The sequence below is a fragment of the Nycticebus coucang genome, chromosome 7 (assembly GCF_027406575.1).
Source record: "Nycticebus coucang isolate mNycCou1 chromosome 7, mNycCou1.pri, whole genome shotgun sequence".
NCBI lineage: Eukaryota > Metazoa > Chordata > Mammalia > Primates > Lorisidae > Nycticebus > Nycticebus coucang.
In genome coordinates, this window is record NC_069786.1 from 633,312 (window position 1) to 652,720 (window position 19,409).

General features: G+C 42.8%; 1 protein-coding gene and 1 non-coding gene across 2 annotated transcripts in view; one reads left to right on the forward strand and one right to left on the reverse strand.

Annotated features, from left to right (window-relative positions):
- The window catches only part of DEFB1 (defensin beta 1), a 229,237-nt gene that overhangs the window by 170,432 nt on the left and 39,396 nt on the right, over nt 1-19,409 (forward strand). The gene's annotated exons all lie outside the window — the stretch shown is intronic.
- LOC128590917 (U6 spliceosomal RNA) lies at nt 17,707-17,813 on the reverse strand. The gene has a single exon (XR_008381379.1). It is a non-coding gene; the product is annotated as a U6 spliceosomal RNA (small nuclear RNA).

The following is a 19,409-nucleotide window of genomic DNA, read 5'->3' on the forward strand; positions in this document are numbered from 1 at the left end:
TTAGCTGTCACCCTGGGTAGAGTGCCGTAGCATCACAGCTCACAGCAACCTCCAACTCCTGGGCTCAAGTGATTCTCCTGCCTCTGCCTCCCAAGTAGCTGGGACTACAGGTACCCACCACAACATCCAGCTATTTTATTTTTTTGGTTGCAGCCATCATTGTTGTTTGGTGGCCCAGGCTGGATTTGAACCCGCCAGCTCACGTGTATGTGGCTGGCACCTTAGCCGCTTGAGCCACAGGCACCGAGCAACTTTGTTGTTTTTATAGACAGGTCTTTCTTTCTTTCTTTTTTTGTCACTCAAAAAGGGAGTTTAGGGGTGTGGTGCCTATGGCTCAGTGAGTAGGGCGCTGGCCCCATATACCAAGGGTGGTGGGTTCAAACCCAGCCCCAGCCAAACTGCAACAAAAAATAGTTGGGCATTGTGGTGGGCGCCTGTAGTCTCGGCTAATTGGGAGGCTTAGGCAAGAGAATCACCTAAGCCCAAGAGATGGAGTTTGCTGTAAGCTCTGGCGCCAGGGCACTCTACTGAGGACCCTGTCTCTAAAAAAAAACAAAGCAAAAAAAAAAAGGAGTTTAGATATGTCAAATGAACCAGGCTTTAAAAAAAAAAAGATTAAAATTTCTATCTAAGCCATGCTTTTTTAAGAGACTGAAACTTCTTTTCCTGACTAAAATTAGAATGAGAGAAAAGGCTAGTCAATGCAAATAAGTAGTTTAGTAAATAATTCTTAATTTCAGAGAAAAAGTAAAAATCATAATCTGTGAACAGTAGAATTTTTAGAAAATGAAAATGTTATCTTAAAGCAGAGCTTTAGGGCGGCGCCTGTGGCTCAAGGAGTAGGGCGCCGGTCCCATATGCCCGAGGTGGTGAGTTCAAACCCAGCCCCGGCCAAAAAAACGCAGAGCTTTAATTTTAGTTCTATCAAAAGTGAAATTGGTTCACTTCAGTGAAGTCTGAGTTTTAACTAAAGCCAGGGAGATCTGAAACCTGAGGGGAGCCTCTCCAGAGACCCCTGCTGGCTCCAGCCAGGTCAGTGAACAACAGCCCTTTGTGCTGGTATCAGGGCTCTCTTGTTGGGAGAAGCAACAACCAAATGTTCACTTTGAATTCCTTTGGGATCACCAAAATGTCAACTTAAAATAATAGAAGAGTCAGATGCTAGAAAGAGTTTATTTAAGTGCAAAAATTGAAGACAATCACTTGGGAAGCACAGATTTCAAAGAATGAAAGTCAGTGTTCCAAAATATAGAAGTTTGGGGTCATTTTTAGAGATAAGGTTTGGGAGCTTAAAATAATTTTTTTTTTTTTTTTGTAGAGACAGAGTCTCACTTTATGGCCCTTGGTAGAGTGCCATGGCATCACACAGCTCACAGCAACCTCCAACTCCTGGGCTTAAGCGATTCTCTTGCCTCAGCCTCCCGAGTAGCTGGGACTACAGGCGCCCGCCACAACGCCCAGCTATTTTTTGGTTGCAGTTCAGCCGAGGCCGGGTTTGAACCCGCCACCCTCGATATATGGGGCCTGCGCCTTACCGACTGAGCCACAGGCGCCACCCGGGAGCTTAAAATAATTTTAATAGCCTTTTATGTAAGACTTAATGTACAGTTACAATAATCTGATTAATTGATGTAGGGTTTTGGAGGGGGATATATTTAATATTTTATAGTGAAAATGTAGTAGTTCTGGGGTTTGAGTCGGGAACAAGACAATAAATGAGGCAGTTAATTTATAACAGAGCAGTGATTGGAAGGGGAGGGGGTCTGGTCTCTTGGTCTTTTTTTTTTTTTCTTTGAGACAGTCTCACTATGACGCCCTTGGTAGAGTGCTATGGCTCCACAGTTCATAGCAACTTCATACTCTAGGGCTTTAAGCGATTCTCTTGCTTTAGCCTCCCCAGTAGCTGGGACTACAGGCACCCAGCGAATACCCAGCTAATTTTTCTATTTTTAGTAGAGATGGAGTCTTGCTCTTGCTCAGAGTTGGTCTTGAACTCCTGTGCTCAGGCCGTCCACCAGCCTCGCCTCCCAGAGTACTAGGATTACAGGCATGAGCCACCTCACTTGTCTCTGCTGGTCATTTATAAAACAAAACAATGAAAAAGAGAGTTAATCTGGGTGGCGCCTGTGGCTCAGTGAGTAGGGCGCAGTCCCCATATACTGAGGGTGGCGGGTTCAAACCCAGCCCCAGCTGAACTGCAACCAAAAAATAGCCGGGCGTTGTGGTGGTCGCCTGTGGTCCCAGCTGCTCGGGAGGCTGAGGCAGGAGAATCGCTGAAGCCCAGGAGCTAGAGGTTGCTGTGAGTCCTGTGACATCATGGCACTCTACTGAAGGCAGTAAAGTGAGACTCTGTCTCTACAAAAAAAAAAAAAAAGAAAAAGAGAGTTAATCTATAATCTGAAAAAACAGAAGTTACAACTACATGCTACATGATTCCAATCACAGTCACATTTCTCTCAAGGCTTAAAATATTTTTAGAGTTCCAACAGTTTTTAAATTTTATTTTACAAGTTACACCATCAGAATATATCTATGAACTAAAATAAAATTTGGGGCCAGGCAGGGTGGCTCATGCCTGTAATCCCAGCACTCCGGGAGACTGAGGCAAGTGGATTGCTTGAGCTCAGAAGTTTGAGACCAGCCCAAGCCAGAGTGAGACTTCATCTCAAAAAAAACCCAAAAAAACAAAACATGCTGAGTGTTGTGGCAGGCACCTGTAGTCCCAGCTACTTGGGAGGCCGAGGCAAGAGAATCACCTAGGCCCAAGAGTTGGAGGTTGCTGTGAGCTGTGATACAACCGAGTGAGACTTTGCCTCAAATAAATAAATAAATAAAATCTTAAGGCTCCCCACTCAGAGACTGACTGGATGCCCTCTTGGCCCCAAAACTGAGTTGCTGGCCGTGAGAAAATAGATCAGACCTGCGTCATCATATCCCTGCCCCCCATTCTTAGAGACGTCCTTTGTGACTAACAGGCCTAAGGCTATGCAAGACCCACCTGCAGGTCCTCAATATACATAACAAACCCCTTGAGTCTGTCTGGAGCTTTGTCTCTAATTAACAGACCCTTTATTATTTGTTTATTTATTTTTAGACAGAATCTCACTCTACAGCCCTGTAGAGTGCTATGGCATCATAGCTCAGCAACCTCAAACTCCTGGGCCCCCTCAATCCTCTTGCCTCATCTTCCCCAGTAGCTGGGACTACAGGTGCCCACCACAATGCTCTGCTAATTTTAGACCTTTTATCTTCAGTATTACTTTTCACTGACTCCTAGTATTTTAGACCAGCCTAACTCAGAACCAGTTGCTAGCTGAAGGATCTTTAACCTGTAAACTCCTGCTTCCAGACGTCCCACCTCTTGAGGGCCAAACCAATGCATGTTTTCGATGTATTGATTTATGACCTCACCTTTTTTATTTTTTTTGTAGAGACAGAGTCTCACTTTATGGCCCTCGGTAGAGTGCTGTGGCCTCACACAGCTCACAGCAACCTCCAACTCCTGGGCTTAAGCTATTCTCTTGCCTCAGCCTCCCAAGTAGCTGGGACTACAGGCACCCGCCACAACGCCCGGCTATTTTTTGGTTGCAGTTTGGCCGGGGCCGGGTTTGAACCCACCACCCTCCGTATACGGGGCCGGCGCCTTACTGACTGAGCCACAGGCGCCGCCCTATGACCTTACCTTTAATCCCTAGCTCACTGAAACGCATAAAACCAAACTCTAACCCCACCACCTCAAGTCCACGTGCTTAAAGCTTCTTGAGTGTGGTTCCTGGTCATGGTCCTGAAATTTGGCTGAGAAGAAACCTCCTTAAATTATTTTACTGATGATGGCTTCTTTTCTGTGGACAAGACATCCAAGGCACCGTCTTCTCTCACCCACAAAACCATAATCACCTGCTAACTGAAAGATTTAAATTTAGGTTAGCTTGATTGAAAGGAGAGATGACTGCCTGGGCAGTGAAAAGGTGAAGTCTATACCTGGGGTAGTTAGACACCACTTTTATATGGGGCCACGGGTGGTGGGTGGATTCCACAGCTTGCCTGTCAACTTAGGAACTTCTCAAGGGGTGGGCTAGCCAGATCCTCTGTGTCTTTGTCTTAGGAGAGAAGGAGGAGGAAGAGGGGAAGGGTTTGGGGGGGCTGGGTTGAGACAGAGTTTCACTTTGTCAACCTCAGTAGAGTGCCTTTGCATCACAGCTCACAGTGACCTCAGACTCTTGGACTCAAGTGATTCTCTTGCCTCAGCCTTCCAAGTAACAAGGATTACAGGTGCCCACCACAATGCCCCGTTATTTGTTTTTAGAGATAGGGTCTTGCTCTTACTCAGACTGGTCTCCAACCTGTGAGCTCAGGCAATCTACCCACCTGTGCCTCCCAGAGTGCTAGGGTTACAGGCATGAGCCACCGCGCCCAGCCCCAGGAAAAGGGTTTTTGTGTGGCTGTGTTAGGCCCCCCACCACTAAGTGGTCTCCCAGTTTTCCATCCTTGCAATCCTCCTCTCTCTCTCCCCCCGACCCTACTCATTCTTGGTATATTCTACATACAGCAGTTGTTAGGGGTTGAATTGTGCCCCCTCCCAAATTCATATAGTGCGGTCTTTAGCCCCCATCAGCTTAGCATGTGACTCCATGTGGGTCTCCACAGAGATAACTAAGTTAAAATGAGTTCATTAGTATGGGCCCTAATTCTTTTAAAGAGGGGGTATCTGGACTCCTATTGATACAGGGTTACCCCTCTCAAGGACCTCCCCTGAGGCCCTTATCCATTCTCTAGGCCTGGGTAAGCTCAGAAATCAGACCCCCATCTCTAGGCATAAACAGGCCACCTTTCCAGTCTACACCCTCTGAGCTCTAGCAAGGTCATGAACAAAACAGCCTGAAAGGATTTGGGCAGTTCTTCCTGCAGTAGGGAGCACACACTCTAATTCCTCACCCAAGGCATAAACTGTAAGGGTGGCATTCCTATTCAAATTTTAGGATTATTTTCAGCCAGAAGACCTCTGGCCACTTGTGACACACTTCCCCAAGACCCCCTGTCCACAGGATAGGAAAAGCAGCATTTAAAGCCCCTAGACTGAAGACTCAGGGGACTTTTCTTTTTTTCTTTTTTATTTTTTTGAGACAGAGTCTCACTTTATCGCCCTTGGTAGAGTGGCAATAGAATCCTGTGGCATCTCAGCTCACAGCAACCTCCAGCTCTTGAGCTTAGGCGATTCTCTTGCCTCAGCCTCCCAAGTAACTAGGACTACAAGCACCTGCCACAACACCTAGCTATTTTTTTTGTTGTTGTTGCAGTTTGGCGGGGCCGGGTTCGAACCCGCCACCATCCATATATGGGGTTGGCGCCCTACCCACTGACCAAGGTGCCACCCCTCAGGGGACTTTTCCACTTGGACCTTGAAGGAGCTAAGAAAATTTCACCCCAAAATATGATTCCTTGGTATAAATATTATTTTGATTTTTAGACTCTCACTTTATTGCCTTCGGTAGAGTGCTGTGGCATCACAGCTCACAGCAACATCCAACTCCTGAACTTAGGCAATTCTCTTGCTTCAGTCTCCTGAGTAGCTGGGACTACAGGCTCCCACTGCAATGCCTGGCTATTTTTTGTTGCAGTTCGTCCAGGACTGTGTTTGAACTCACCACCCTCGGTATATGGGGCCGGCCCTACTCACTGAGCCACAAGTGCCGTCCAGTATAAAGACTATTTTGAATTAAACGTTATTCATAATCAGGAAATGCTGATTGAAGACTTTCCTCTGTCTACCTAAAATCTCAAAGGGCTCCTAGACTCCTTAATCACATACTAATAGACCTGGCCCTAAGGCCATTTGAAGCATAATACCTTAATCAACCTGTTTCCCCTCCATCTACCCCTCCTCCGCCCCCCAGCAACCACTCCTTACCTGTATGTTTTCCAGTTTCTCTCCCCACTCCTTTCTATAAAAGGTATCTTTAAATGCCACTATCACTGAGACTTTGGAAAATCATTCTTGTGGTCCCCCCATGCGCAAGGTATTTTTTTTTTGGGGGGGGGCCAGGGCTGGGTTTGAACCCGCCACCTCTGGCATATGGGACTGGCGCCCTACTCCTTGAGCCACAGGCACCACCCGCACATGGTATTTTGAAATAAACCTTTCTCTTCTTAACCTGCCATAACTGTGGGTTGATCTTTTCAGTGAACCAACCTAGGGGGAAAGGGCAAGTATCCCAGGCCCCTTCAACCCTCCTCCCTTTGCTGCTGGAGGTTTTGTTCTCCCTTTTCTGTTCACCCTCTTTTACTTATCATGCTTATCAATCTTTCTCCCTATCAATAAACTCTATCTTGTCACTTACCCTTGTGGTTTGTAGTTTCATTTTTCCAACCCAAGACCAAGGACTCAGCTTAGAGAGAAATTCAGGACACAGCGGAAGATAATATGAGGGTCAGGGTGGAAGATGGCCATCTAGAATCCACAGAGAATCTTGGAAGAAATCTTTCCCTCTGCAAGAAAGTTTATGTTTTTCCCCTGAAAGTTCAGTAATTTGAATCTACAAAACAAAATTCATAATAAGCAGATTAATAGGGTGATAGAGTCAAATGGAGGGACCTGCCGAAATAGAACCTCCCACCCAGGAGAAAGGGAACATGCCAACTCCTACCTTTCCAACCCTCGAAATTTCCACCCACCCTAACCCACATGCTGGCTTCCTTCTTGAGCTCAGCTCACCGGCACCAGGGTGGAAATAAAGGGCAATGTTGCCCACCAAGAACCAATTTCGTTTCACATTTCGGGATAATCTTTTATTTTCGATCTTTGACCTTTCATAAGGGGAAAAGACATACAAATGTATTAACACGCATACAGGCACTGATGTCATACAATACATAAAAAAATCAAAGAAAATGTCCAGATGATTGATGCTTTTTACCATCTTGTGGTTACAGAAAGAATGGGGGTGCGGCTCATGTCAGAGCAGGTCATGATGGGAAGACAGGTTATGTGGGGTGGAGAAGAGGAGACCTGGCCAGCAGGGTGGTTTTATTATGCAGAGAAACAACAGGCACCAGCTCTCCAAAGGAATAGCTGGCGGTAAACATTTTGTCAGAACTTTAAAAATATCAGACCCTCAGTTAATCTTTCCTAGATCCAGATAAGGGGGGATTCTGAGAAAGCGTGTCTGCATCAGTTGTTTACTGCACTTTATTTTCACCTCAGAGGCAGATCTCCAGCCCTCTGAACAGTCATCTCAAAATACGTCAAAGTAGTTAGTATACTGAAGTGAACTATTTTTGGTTTCCTGCACCTCTCAGCCCTCAGAAGAAACCAACCCTAATGACAACTTCTTTTCAAATAAGCCGCTCCTTCACATGTGCAGTGCTGTGTGACAGCAGGCCAGCAGATACTAATTCTGTCTGGTTTACAATACTCCCATCTTGGAATAAAATCCAAATGAGGGCCTGTCTGTGAGCTACAGGCCTGGACCATGGTCCACCGCTCTGACCTCCATGCCAGGCTCCTCCTGGGGTCTGTGTTCATATATGCCTGTGCTCAGGCGTATACATACTTAGGTGTGTCTGTGCTCAGATGTGCCCGTGCTCAGGTGTGTCCGTGTGGAGGTGTGCCTATGTTCAGGTGTGCCTGTGTTCAGGTGTGCCCGTGCACAGATGTGCCTGTGTTCAGGTGTGCCTGTGTTGAGTTGTGCCTGTACTCAGGTGTGCGTGTGCTCAGGTGTGTCTGTGTTGAGGTATGTTGGTACTCAGGTGTGCCTGTGTTGAGATGTGCCTGTGTTGAGGTGTGTCCGTACTCAGGTGTGTAATTACAAGAGGTAGAATGTTAAAAAGTTTACAAAAGTATAAAGTAAAAAAGTAATGGTATGCTAGGGTAATTTATTATTGAAATAAATGTATATATATGTATATATATATTTTTTGAGACAAAGTCTCACTATGTCATCCTCAGTAGAGTGCTGTGGCGTCACAGCTCACAGCAACCTCAGTCTCTTTGTGCTTAAGTGATGCTCTTGCCTCGGCCTCTCAGCCTCCCATGTAGCTGGGACCACAGGCACCCACCACAACACCTGGCTAGTTTTTGGCTGTAGTTGTCATTGTTGTTTGGCAAGCCCAGGCTGGACTCAAACCTGCCAGTTCTGGTGTATGTGGCTGGCCCTAGCTGTTTGAGCTACAAGCTCTGAGCCAAAAATAATTTTTGAATAAATTTAGTGTACATCATTTAGCAGTGGGGAACTATGGCCTTCTAAGGTCCTTAAGTGCAGTCTTTTGACCACTGCCACATACACTTCTTCTTTATCACTCACCACCTGTTTTCTTTTTCTTTTTTCTACTATTTCCCTCTCTTTTGATATTCTTTAATGGGAATAACCAATTACCTTTTATTTATTTATTTTTTTTGTAGAGACAGAGTCTCACTTTATGGCCCTTGGTAGAATGCCATGGCATTACACAGCTCACAGCAACCTTCAACTCGTGGGCTTAAGCGATTCTCTTGCCTCAGCCTCCCAAGTAGCTGGGACTACGGGCGCCCACCACAATGCCCAGCTATTTTTTTTTTTTGCTTGCAGTTCAGCCGGGGCCAGGTTTGAACCCGTCAGCCTTGGTATATGGGGCCGGCGCCTTACCGACTGAGCCACAGGCGCCGCCCCCAATTACCTTTTAATGTTCCATTTTATCTCATCTATTGGTATTTCACCTATAATTTCTTAGTATTTTTTTTTTTTTTTTTTTTGTGGTTTTTTGGCCAGGGCTGGGTTTGAACCCGCCACCTCCGGCACATGGGACCGGCACCCTACTCCTTGAGCCACAGGCGCCGCCAGTAATATGAAGCATATGTACAAGCTTTGGAGAGCAAGTACACAGATCTTTTTTTTTTTTTTTTTTTTTTTTTGTAGAGACAGAGTCTCACTTTATGGCCCTCGGTAGAGTGCCATGGCCTCACACAGCTCACAGCAACCTCCAACTCCTGGGCCCAAGCGATTCTCCTGCCTCAGCCTCCCGAGTAGCTGGGACTACAGGCGCCCGCCACAACGCCCGGCTATTTTTTGGTTGCAGTTTGGCCAGGGCCGGGTTTGAACCCGCCACCCTCGGTATATGGGGCCGGCGCCTTACCGACTGAGCCACAGGCGCCGCCATTTCTTAGTATTTTTTTTAATTATTATTTATTGTTGGGGATTCATTGAGGGCACAAAGAACCATGTTGCACTGATTGCATTTGTTAAAGTCTCTCTTATAACCATGTCCTGCCTCTAAGAGGTGTGTTGCACATCATGACCCTCCACACTCTCCCTCTGCCCCTCTCTCGGCTTCCCCATTCCCTGACCCTCACCATGTCATCGTGACCTAGTATCAGAATTGCATCAGAATTGAGTACATTGGATTCTTGTTTCTCTATCCTTATGATGCTTTACTAAGAAGAATGTGTTCTACCTCTATCCAGCTTAATACAAAGAATATAAAGTCTCCATCTTTTTAATGGCTGAATAGTATTCCATGGTGTACATATACCACAGCTTGTTAATCCATTCCTGGGTTGGTGGGCATTTAGGATGTTTCCACATTTTGGCAATTGTAAATTGAGCTGCAATAAACAGTCTAGTAAAAGTGTCCTTATGATAAAAGGATTTTTTTCCCTTCTGGGTAGATGCCCAGTAATGGGATTGCAGGATCAAATGGGAGGTCTACCTTGAGTGCTTTGAGGTTTCTCCATACTTCCTTCCAGAAAGGTTGTACTAGTTTGCAGTCCCACCAGCAGTGTAAAAGTGTTTCCTTCTTTCCACATCCACGCCAGCATCTGCAGCTTTGAGATTTTGTGATGTGAGCCATTCTACTGGGGTTAGATAATATCTTAGGGTGGTTTTGATTTGCATTTCTCTAATAATTAGGGATGATGAACATTTTTTCATATGTTAGCTATTCGTCTATCTTCTTTAGAGAAGGTTCTATTCATCTCATTTGCCCATTGATATAAGGGATTGTTGGCTTTTTTCATGTTGATGAATTTGAGTTCTCCATAGATCCTAGTTATCGAGCTTTTGTCCCATTCATAATATGGAAATATCTTTTCCCATTCTGAAGTTTGTCTATTTGCTTTGCTTCTTGTCTCCTTAGCTGTACAGAAGCTATTCAATTTAATTAAGTCCCATTTGTTTGTTTTTTGTTGCTGCAATTGCCACAGAAGTCTTCTTCATAAAATCTTTCCCCAGTCTGATAACTTCAAGTGTTTTCCCCAAACTTTCTTCGAGGATTTTTATTGCTTCATGCCTTAGATTTAGTTCTTTTATCAATCTTGAATCAATTTTAGTGAGTGGAGAAAGGTGCGGGTCCAGTTTTAGTCTTTTACATGTAGACATCCAGTTCTCCCAGCACCATATATTGAGTAGGAATTCTTTTCCCCAGAGTATGTTCTTGTTTGGTTTATCAAAGATCAGGTGGATGTTAGTTTCATTACATGGTTTTCTATTTAGTTCTAGATGTCCATGTCTCTATTTTTGTGCCAATACCATGCTATTTTGATCACTATCACCTTGTAGTACAGCCTAAAGTCTGGTAGGGTGATGACCCCAGCCTTGTTTTTATTACTAAGAACTACCTTAGCTATACGGGGTACTTTTTGGTTCCATACAAAATGAATAATTCATACAAATTGAAAGTATGATGTTGGTATTTTAATGGGGATTGCATTGAGTCTGTAGATTGCTTTGGAAAGTATAGACATTTTAACAATGTTGATTCTCCCTAGCCATGAGCACAGTATGTTCTTCCATTTGTTAATATCTTCTGCTATTTCTTTTCTTAGGGTTTTGTAATTTTCTTTATAGAGGTCCTTCATCTATTTTGTTAGGTACATTCATAGGTATTTCATTATTTTTTGAGGCTACTGTGAAGGGAATTGTGTTCTGGATTATCTTCTCATCTTGGCTGTTATTGGCATGTAAAGGCTACTGATTTGTGGACATTGATTTTATATCCTGAGACAGTACTATATTTTTTGATCACTTTCAGGAGTCTTGGGGTTGAGTCTTTGGGGTTCTCTAATTATAAGATCATATCATCAGCAAAGACGGAGAGTTCGACCTCCTCTGCCCCCATTTAGATGCCCTTTATTTCCTTCTTTTGCCTGATTGTGTTGGCTAGAACTTCCAGCACTACGTTTAATAGTAGTGGTGATAAAGGACAGCCTTGTCTGGCTCCAGTTCTAAGTCGAAAAGCTTTCAATTTTACTCCATTTAGTATATTAGCTGTAGGTTTGTCGTAGATAGCTTCAATCAGGTTAAGAAATGTGCCACCTATATCTATTTTCTTCAGAGTTCTAATTAGAAAAGCATGCTGGATTTTATCAAATGCTTTTTCTGAATCTATTGAGAGGATCATATGGTCTTAGTTTTTACTTCTGTTGATATGGTAAATTATGTTCATGGACTTGCATATGTCAAACCAGCCTTGTATCCCTGGGATAAAAGGATGAACTCTACTTGATCATGATGAACGATTTTTTTTTTTGCAGTTTTTGGCCGGGGCTGGGTTTGAACCCACCAATTCCGGCATATGGGGTCGGCGGCCTACCCCTTTGAGCCACAGGCACTGCCCTTTTTTTTTTGAGACAGAGTCTCACTATGTTGCCCTTGGTAAAGTGCCATGGCATCACAGCTCACAACAACCTCAAACTCTTGGGCTTAAGTGATTCTCCTGCCTCAGCCTCCGAAGTAGCTGGGACTACAGGTGCCTACAATACCTGGCTATTTTCTGTTGCAGTTGTCATTGTTGTTTAGCTGGCTCAGGCTGGTTTTGAGCCTGCCAGCCTTGGTGTATGCTGCTGGAGCCCTAACCACTGTGCTATGAGCACTGAGCCAATGAATGATCTTTTTAATGTGTAGCTATAATCTATTGCCTGGGATTTTATTGAGAATTTTTGCATCTATGTTCATTATGAAGGTAGTCTGGAATTCTCCTTTTCAGTTGGGTGTTTTCCTGGTTTTGGTATTAGGATGATATTTGCTTCATAGAACATGTTGGGGAAAGATTCCTTCCTTCTCAATTTTTTGGAATAATTTCTGCAGTATGGAAATAAGCTCTTCTTTGAAGGTTTGATAGAATTCTGGTGTGAAGTCATCTGGACCGGGGTTTTTTTTTTGGTCAGGAGATTTTTTTCTTTCTTTCTTTCTTTTTTTTTTTTTTTTATCTCAATTCTTGAAATTGGTCTGTTCAAGAGATCTATTTCTTCCTGATTAAGTCTAGGGAGAAGGTACGATTTCAGGTATTGATCCATTTCCTCTGCATTGTCAAACTTCTTGGCATGAGTTTCTTATAGTATTCAGAGATGATCTCTTCTATCTTTGTGGCATATATTGTTATTTCCCCTTTATCACTTCTGATTGAGGTGATTAGATTTTACTTTTCTGAGTCTAGTTAATCTGGCCAAAGGTTTATTTATTTTTTTCAGAAAACCAACTTTTTGTTTTGTTAATTATCTGAATGATTCTTTTGTTTTCAATTTCATTCACATCTGATTTAATTTTGGTTATTTCTTTTCTTCTGCTGGGTTTGAGATTAGATTGTTCTTTTTTCAATTCTGTAATATGGTTCATGAGTTTATTGATATGCTCTGTTTCTGGTTTTTTTTTTTTTTTTTGCAGTTTTTGGCCGGGGCTGGGTTTGAACCCGCCACCTCCGGCATATGGGGCTGGCGCCCTACTCTGTTGAGCCACAGGCGCTGCCCTCTGTTTCTGGTTTTTGAAGGTAGGTATCTGATACAATAGATTTTCCTCTTAAGACTGCTTTTGCTGGGTGGTGCCTGTGGCTCAGTCGATAAGGCGCCGGCCCCATATACCGAGGGTGGCGGGTTCAAACCCGGCCCCGGCCAAACTGCAACCAAAAAAATAGCCGGACGTTGTGGCGGGCGCCTGTAGTCCCAGCTACTCGGGAGGCTGAGGCAAGAGAATCGCTTAAGCCCAGGAGTTGGAGGTTGCTGTGAGCTGTGTGAGGCCACGGCACTCTACAGAGGGCCATAAAGTGAGACTCTTTCTCTACAAAAAAAAAAAAAAAGACTGCTTTTGCTGTATCCTCTAGGTTTTGGGTAACTTGTGTCTTCGTTGTTGTTATGTTTGAGGAATTTAACAATTTCTTCCTTTATCTCTTCCTGAATCCAACTATAGTTCAGCATAAGTTTGTTTAATTTCCAAATCCTTATGTGGGGCTGAACATTTTTGTTGGATTTGAGTTCTACCTTTACTGCCTTGTGGTCTGAGATGATACAAGGTATCATTTCTATTCTTTTAATTTTGCTGAGGTTTGATTTGTATCCTTGGATGTGGTTGATTTTGGAGTCATACTGGGTAGATTGCCTTCAGCTCACAGGTTCAAGACCAGCCTGAGCAAGAGCAAGACCCCGACTCTAAAAACAGCTGGGCATCGTGGCGGGCGCCTGTAGTCCCTGCTACTTGGGAGGCTGAGGCAAGAGAATCACTTGAGCCCAAGAGTTTGATGTTACTGTGAGCTTTGATGGCATGCACTCTACTGAGGGCCACAAAGAAAGACTCTGTCTCAAAAAAAAAAAATAAAATGAGTTTGGCACCTGTAGCTTCAGTGGCTAAGGTGCCAGCCACATACACCAGAGCTGGCAGATTCGAATCCAGCCCAGGCCTGCCAAACAACCATGACAATTACAACCAAAAAATAGCCAGGCATTGTGGCAGGTTCCTGTAGTCCCAGCTACTTGGGAGGCTGAGGCAAGAGAATTGCTTAAGCCCAAAAGTTGGTGGTTACTGTGAGCTGTGATGCCACGGCACTCTACCCAGGATGATAGCTTGAGGCTCTATCTCAGAAAAAAAAGGATATTCCTTAGCTTTGTGATGGTGTGTTCTGTATATCTCTATTAATTTCATTTGTTCTAGGGTCACATTTAAGTCCTTTGTATCTTCGTTTAGTTTCTGTTTAGAGGATCTATCCAGTTTTACCAGATGGGTGTTAAAGTCCCTGACTATTATGGTGTTATGGGATATCATATTGCTCAGACCCATCAAGATCTGTTTCATAAATCTGGGAGCATTTAAGTTGGGTGCATAGATATTTAGAATTGAAATGTCTTCTTGTTGAATTATTCCTTTGACTAGTATAAAGTGTCCATCTTTGTCTTTCTTAACTTCAGTTAGTTGCTTTAAATCCACTTGTATCTGAAAATAAGAATGCAACCCCTCCTTTCTTTTGATTTGCTTGAAATACTGTTTTCCATCCCTTTACTCCAAGTCTTGATTTGTCCTTCAAGGCTAGGTGTGTCTCCTGGAGACAGTATATGGGTGGCTTGTGCTTTTTTAGCCAATCATTCAGCATGTGTCTCTTCAGTGGTGAATTCAGCCCATTGACATTTATTGAGAGAATTAGTAAGTGTGGTGGAATTCTATTGATCTTATTTTGTGAAAGTCCGTTGTGTAGTTTTATCATTTGTGCCATAGCAGAAACTATGTTTTGACCTTTAGCTTCTGGGTGTTTACTTTGCTGGTGGTCCCTGGTGGTGGTCAGTGTTGAGACTAGGTCTAAGTATTTACTGTAGAGCTGGTATTATTGTGGTGAATTTCCTCAGAGCTCATTATGTCGGCAAAAGATTTGATGTCTCCATTAATTTTGAAGCTTAGCTTAGCAGGGTACAAAATTCTGGGCTAAAATTGTTTTGTTTAAGAATGTTGAAGGTAGATGACCATGTTCTTCTGGCTTGGAAGGTTTTAGCTGAAAAGTCTGCGGTCATCCTAATGGCTCTGCCTCTGTAGGTCAGTTGGGGCTTAGTCCTGGCTGCTTGCAGAATTTTTTCTTTCATCTTGACTTTGGACAGGTTCAATACACATTACGATGTGTATTGGAGAGGCTTTGTTTGAGTTGAGATGACCCAGGGTTTGATATTCATCTGAAAGGAGTGTGTTGGGGTCTTCAGTAAAACTTGACAAGTTTTCCTTTATGATGGTTTCTAGTAAGGCTTCCATTCCTTTAGGACAATCTTGTTCCCCTTCAGGAATCCCTATTATAAATATATTTGAACACTTCATGGAGTCTCATATTTCTCTAAGCACCTGTTCTGTTTTCTCTCTCTCTCTCTCTTTTTTTTTTTTTTTTTGCCTCTTTATCTACCTGGGTTAACTAGAAAACTTTTTTTTTTTTTTTTTGCAGTTTTTTTGGCTGGGGCTGGGTTTGAACCCACCACCTCTGGCATATGACCTGTCCCAGACCCACCACCTCTGGCATATGACCTGTCCCAGACCTCCATGTGGGGGCTGGTGGATCCTAGTCAGTTCTAATTACTTGCCTAATTCATCAGATTTCCATCACTCCAGATCACTGTATCCAGCTCACCACCTCCTTGCTGTGCTCCCTGAGCTATGACTCTAGGTAAGGTCCCGGCACCAGGTATGGCTGGGTTCTCTCTTTTTCCCCAGTTGGTCTAGGAGAGGTCAGTTGAATGATCCTTCTGGTTCTCCATCTTGCTACACCCCCCCGCCCCCGCTTTTTTTGAGACAGAGTCTCACTTTGTCGCCCTTGGTAGAGTGCCATGGTGTCATAGTTCATAGCAACCTCAAACTCTTGGGCCTAAGCAATTCTCTTGCCTCAGCCTCCTGATTAGCTGGGACTATAGGTGCCCACCACAACCTGGCTATTTTTAGAGATGGGGTCGTGCTCTGGCTCAAACTGGTCTCAAACTCTTGAGCTTAGGCAATCCACCTGCTTCAGCTTCCCAGAGTGCTGGGATTGCAGGTGTGAGCCACTGCAATCAGGCCAATATAGTCTAATTTTTTTTTTTTTTTGCAGTTTTTGGCTGGGGCTGGGTTTGAACCCACCACCTCTGGCATATGGGGCCGGCGCCCTACTCGTTTGAGCCACAGGTGCTGCTCTATAGTCTAATTTTTTTTAACATTACTTTTAATGCTAGATAATTTTGTTAAAGTCAATGTTCAAGAACTTACATGCTTTAAAACAAGTATTTATTCAAACTTTTTTTGTAATAAATCATTTCAAAAGTTCTGAAAAAATAAGATTGCTATAATTCAGCCATAGCATTTCTCCAATCTGTAATCTTCTAATAACTTCTGTCATTAAAACACATTATTCTTTCCTGCTGAAAGATAGATATTTTAGAAATGTTACTTCCCCCATTCCTTTCTTTTTTGTAAAGAAAACATGTTACCCATTGGGGACAAACTGTTAGAATAAGCATGGCTGTTTGTGACTGAACTTCAATCACGCTTCTATCTACTAGGGAAGCCCCATAAGAGTCCCTTTCTCTTCTGCCAAGAGATGTCAACAGCCATCCTATATAATGTTCTTCTGTCTGTGCACATGACCCCAGATATGTGTCCCTGGCCTCGGCCTGTGACCATTTTATTATCCAGCTTCCATGAGTCTTTCTGATGGCTTCATTTGGACAGGCACGGATACCTCACAGAGCAGTTCAGAAGGACAGTGCCCATTGTCTCCAGCTGTCAAGCCTTTTGTTCTGTATTGTTTAGAGGGAATAATTAGCTTTCCATCTTCTTTTATTTTCCCTAACACACATTATTACTATTTTTGTTATCAAAACTTAAAGCTTGAATTTTTTAATGATGTTTTTCTCTTTGAAAAAAATCTATGCTACTGGGTGGCACCTGTGGCTCAAGGAGTAAGGTGCCAGCCTCATATACCGGGGGTGGCAGGTTCAAGCCCAGCCCCAGCCAAAACTGCAAACAAAAAAAAAGAAAGAAAGAAAAATCTATGCTACTTTCTATTGTTTGCTGAATAGTATATTACTTTCAGATTTATCCTGTCTTCCAAGAGCTTTATTACTTAATATTACAACTGGAAAAAATCCTTCCATTTAACCCTCTCAGAATGCTGATACTCCTGGAGATTTTGCCACTAACCTCAAGCCTTAAGCAAAAGATACGTCATTCTCACATTACCTCACATTTACACTTGCACACATATTCTAGGTTAAATTCTGTTTTTAAAAGTTATGTCAATATTTTGTTGTTCATTCTTCTTTACCCAATGTTAATTAGTTCAACAATTATTTTGACCTTCCAGGACCAGGCACTATAATATCACATTATAGAAGACAGACCTGGCCTATGCCTTTATGGACCTAACGGTCCAGTCAAAAAGAAAATTCCATGTGAATTTAAATCATTAATATTTTAAAAAGCCCTTGTAGTCATTCCATTATCTTTTTTTTCACCAAAATATAAAACAGCGACATGAGTTTCCTGCACGTGACCTATTTTTGTTGCTGTTCTTTCTTTGCTTAATTTCCCTTTTCTTTCTTCCCAGTCAGAAATAACCACCAGCAGAGGCTGCTCGAACGCAGGCTTTAGGAGCCTCTGCAGTGGAGGGATGGGGGACTCTGCATCCTCCCGGCTGCTCTCTGATGGCCAAAGGCCGGCACTACAGGAAAGCTTTGCAAGACAGACATTTCACAGAGACGGAAGAATCCTGGTGTCCATTCTGCAGGGCCTCTCATGAATATTCCTTAAGAAAGGAGACAAATAGTCTGGACACTTAACAACGGAGGTGAATTCATCCTCTTTTTCTGGAGGCTAATGTGAAAGGAAAGTAGAATTCTTTTTGTGGCTACCAATGTGCCCAATCTTGCTAAGTTCTGAAGAATATTGTAAAAAATTTCACTTAAATAAGAAAGCCAGGGGAACAATTGATTTGGGCTTAATTTTATTATTTATTATTTATTTATTTCATAAAAATATGGAACGCTTCATGAATTTGCATGTCATCCTTGCGCAGGGGCCATGCTAATCTTCTCTGTATCGTTCCAATTTTAGTATATGTGCTGCCAAAGCGAGCACTTAATTTTATTTTTTATTTTTTTTAATCTTTTTTTTTTTTAAGTGAACAAGCAAATACTTATTTATTTATTTATTTATCTTTTTTTTTTATTATTATTTTTTTGTGGTTTTTGGCCGGGGCTGGGTTTGAACCCGCCACCTCCGGCATATGGGACTGGCGCCCTACTCCTTGAGCCACAGGCGCCGCCCTAATTTTATTTTTTAGAAGAAAATTTTTAGGAACAAGAGAAAATTGATGAAAATATTAATAGCTTAATTTTAAAATGCATTTCTCAAAAATACCTATTTAAATTTAATTCAAAATCTATTTAAATTAAGGATTTGTTAAATCATTTTGTTTTCACTTTTTTCACTATCTGAGGAATGTTTACAGTTGCTAAAAGGTTCATTAAAAGTGTTTTGTTAAACTTCCTCTGTAAAATTCTGAATGTGGTCTCCCTTTATTCCCAGAGGTTATCCAAGAAAGGAAATGGAGAATGTTCTTTTAGAAAGCATGAAGTGGGAAAATGTTTAAAACTATTTATAGCAGCACTTAGCTGTGGAAATCCCAGACGTTACCATCTATTTATAGTGGGTTTTGGAGGGGAGGGTTAAAAGGGTGAAACCAGAAATCTTGAAAATGCTACATGCTTTTATCCAGCAGTAAAAACTAATAAGCTGTCTTTCTGTGGTTATGATAACCAGATACTTATAAGAGTAAATCTAAGGCCAGGGTTGGTGTCTCATGCCTGTAATCCTAGCAGTCAGGGAGGCCAAGGTGGGCGGATTGCCTGAGCTCTCAGGTTCGAGACCAGCCTGAGCAAGACCCCTTCTGTAAAAAATAGCTGGGCATTATGACAGGCACCTGCAATCCCAGCTACTCGGGAGGCTGAGACAATTGCTGAGAATCGCATGAGCCCAAGAGTTTGAGGTTGCTGTGAGCTATGACACCACGACACTCTACTGAGGGTGACAAGTGAGACTCTATCTGAAAGCAAAAAACAAACAAACAAACAAACACAAAAAGAAAACTCCTGGGCTCAAGCAATGCTCTTGCCTCAGCCTCCTGAGTAGCCGGGATTTCAGGTGCCCATCACAATGCCTGGGTAGTTTTTGTATTTTTAGTAGAAATGGGGTCTTGCTCTTGCTCAGGCTGGTCTCAAACTCCTGAGCTCAAGCAATCCACATGCCTCAGCCTCTCAAAGTGCTAGGATTACAGGAATGAACCCCATGCTGGGCTCACAAACTGGATTCTGTCTATAACGTGGGATTTCTAATAAGTGGGAAACATGGTAGCTTTATAAAAATTTGCACACAAGTTAGTAAATTTCCAATATTAGTTGATCATCTGAAAAAGAAGGCCAGATAAAATTACTGAACTTCGAACAGCAGACTTTAAACATTGCTAAGAGGAATACCAATTTCTAAAAATTCTGCCAGACTCTAACATCAAACCCTTCTCTGGCCATGAATCATGCAATGTGGAATATATACTCTATTGACTGTTAGGAATTTGATTGTGTTCATTTCTTAATATGTATTTTCTAGAGGCAAAGAGACCAGTTAGAACGTGCTTACTACAGAATGTTCAGAGCTTCTAAGAGCCTGGGCAAGGAA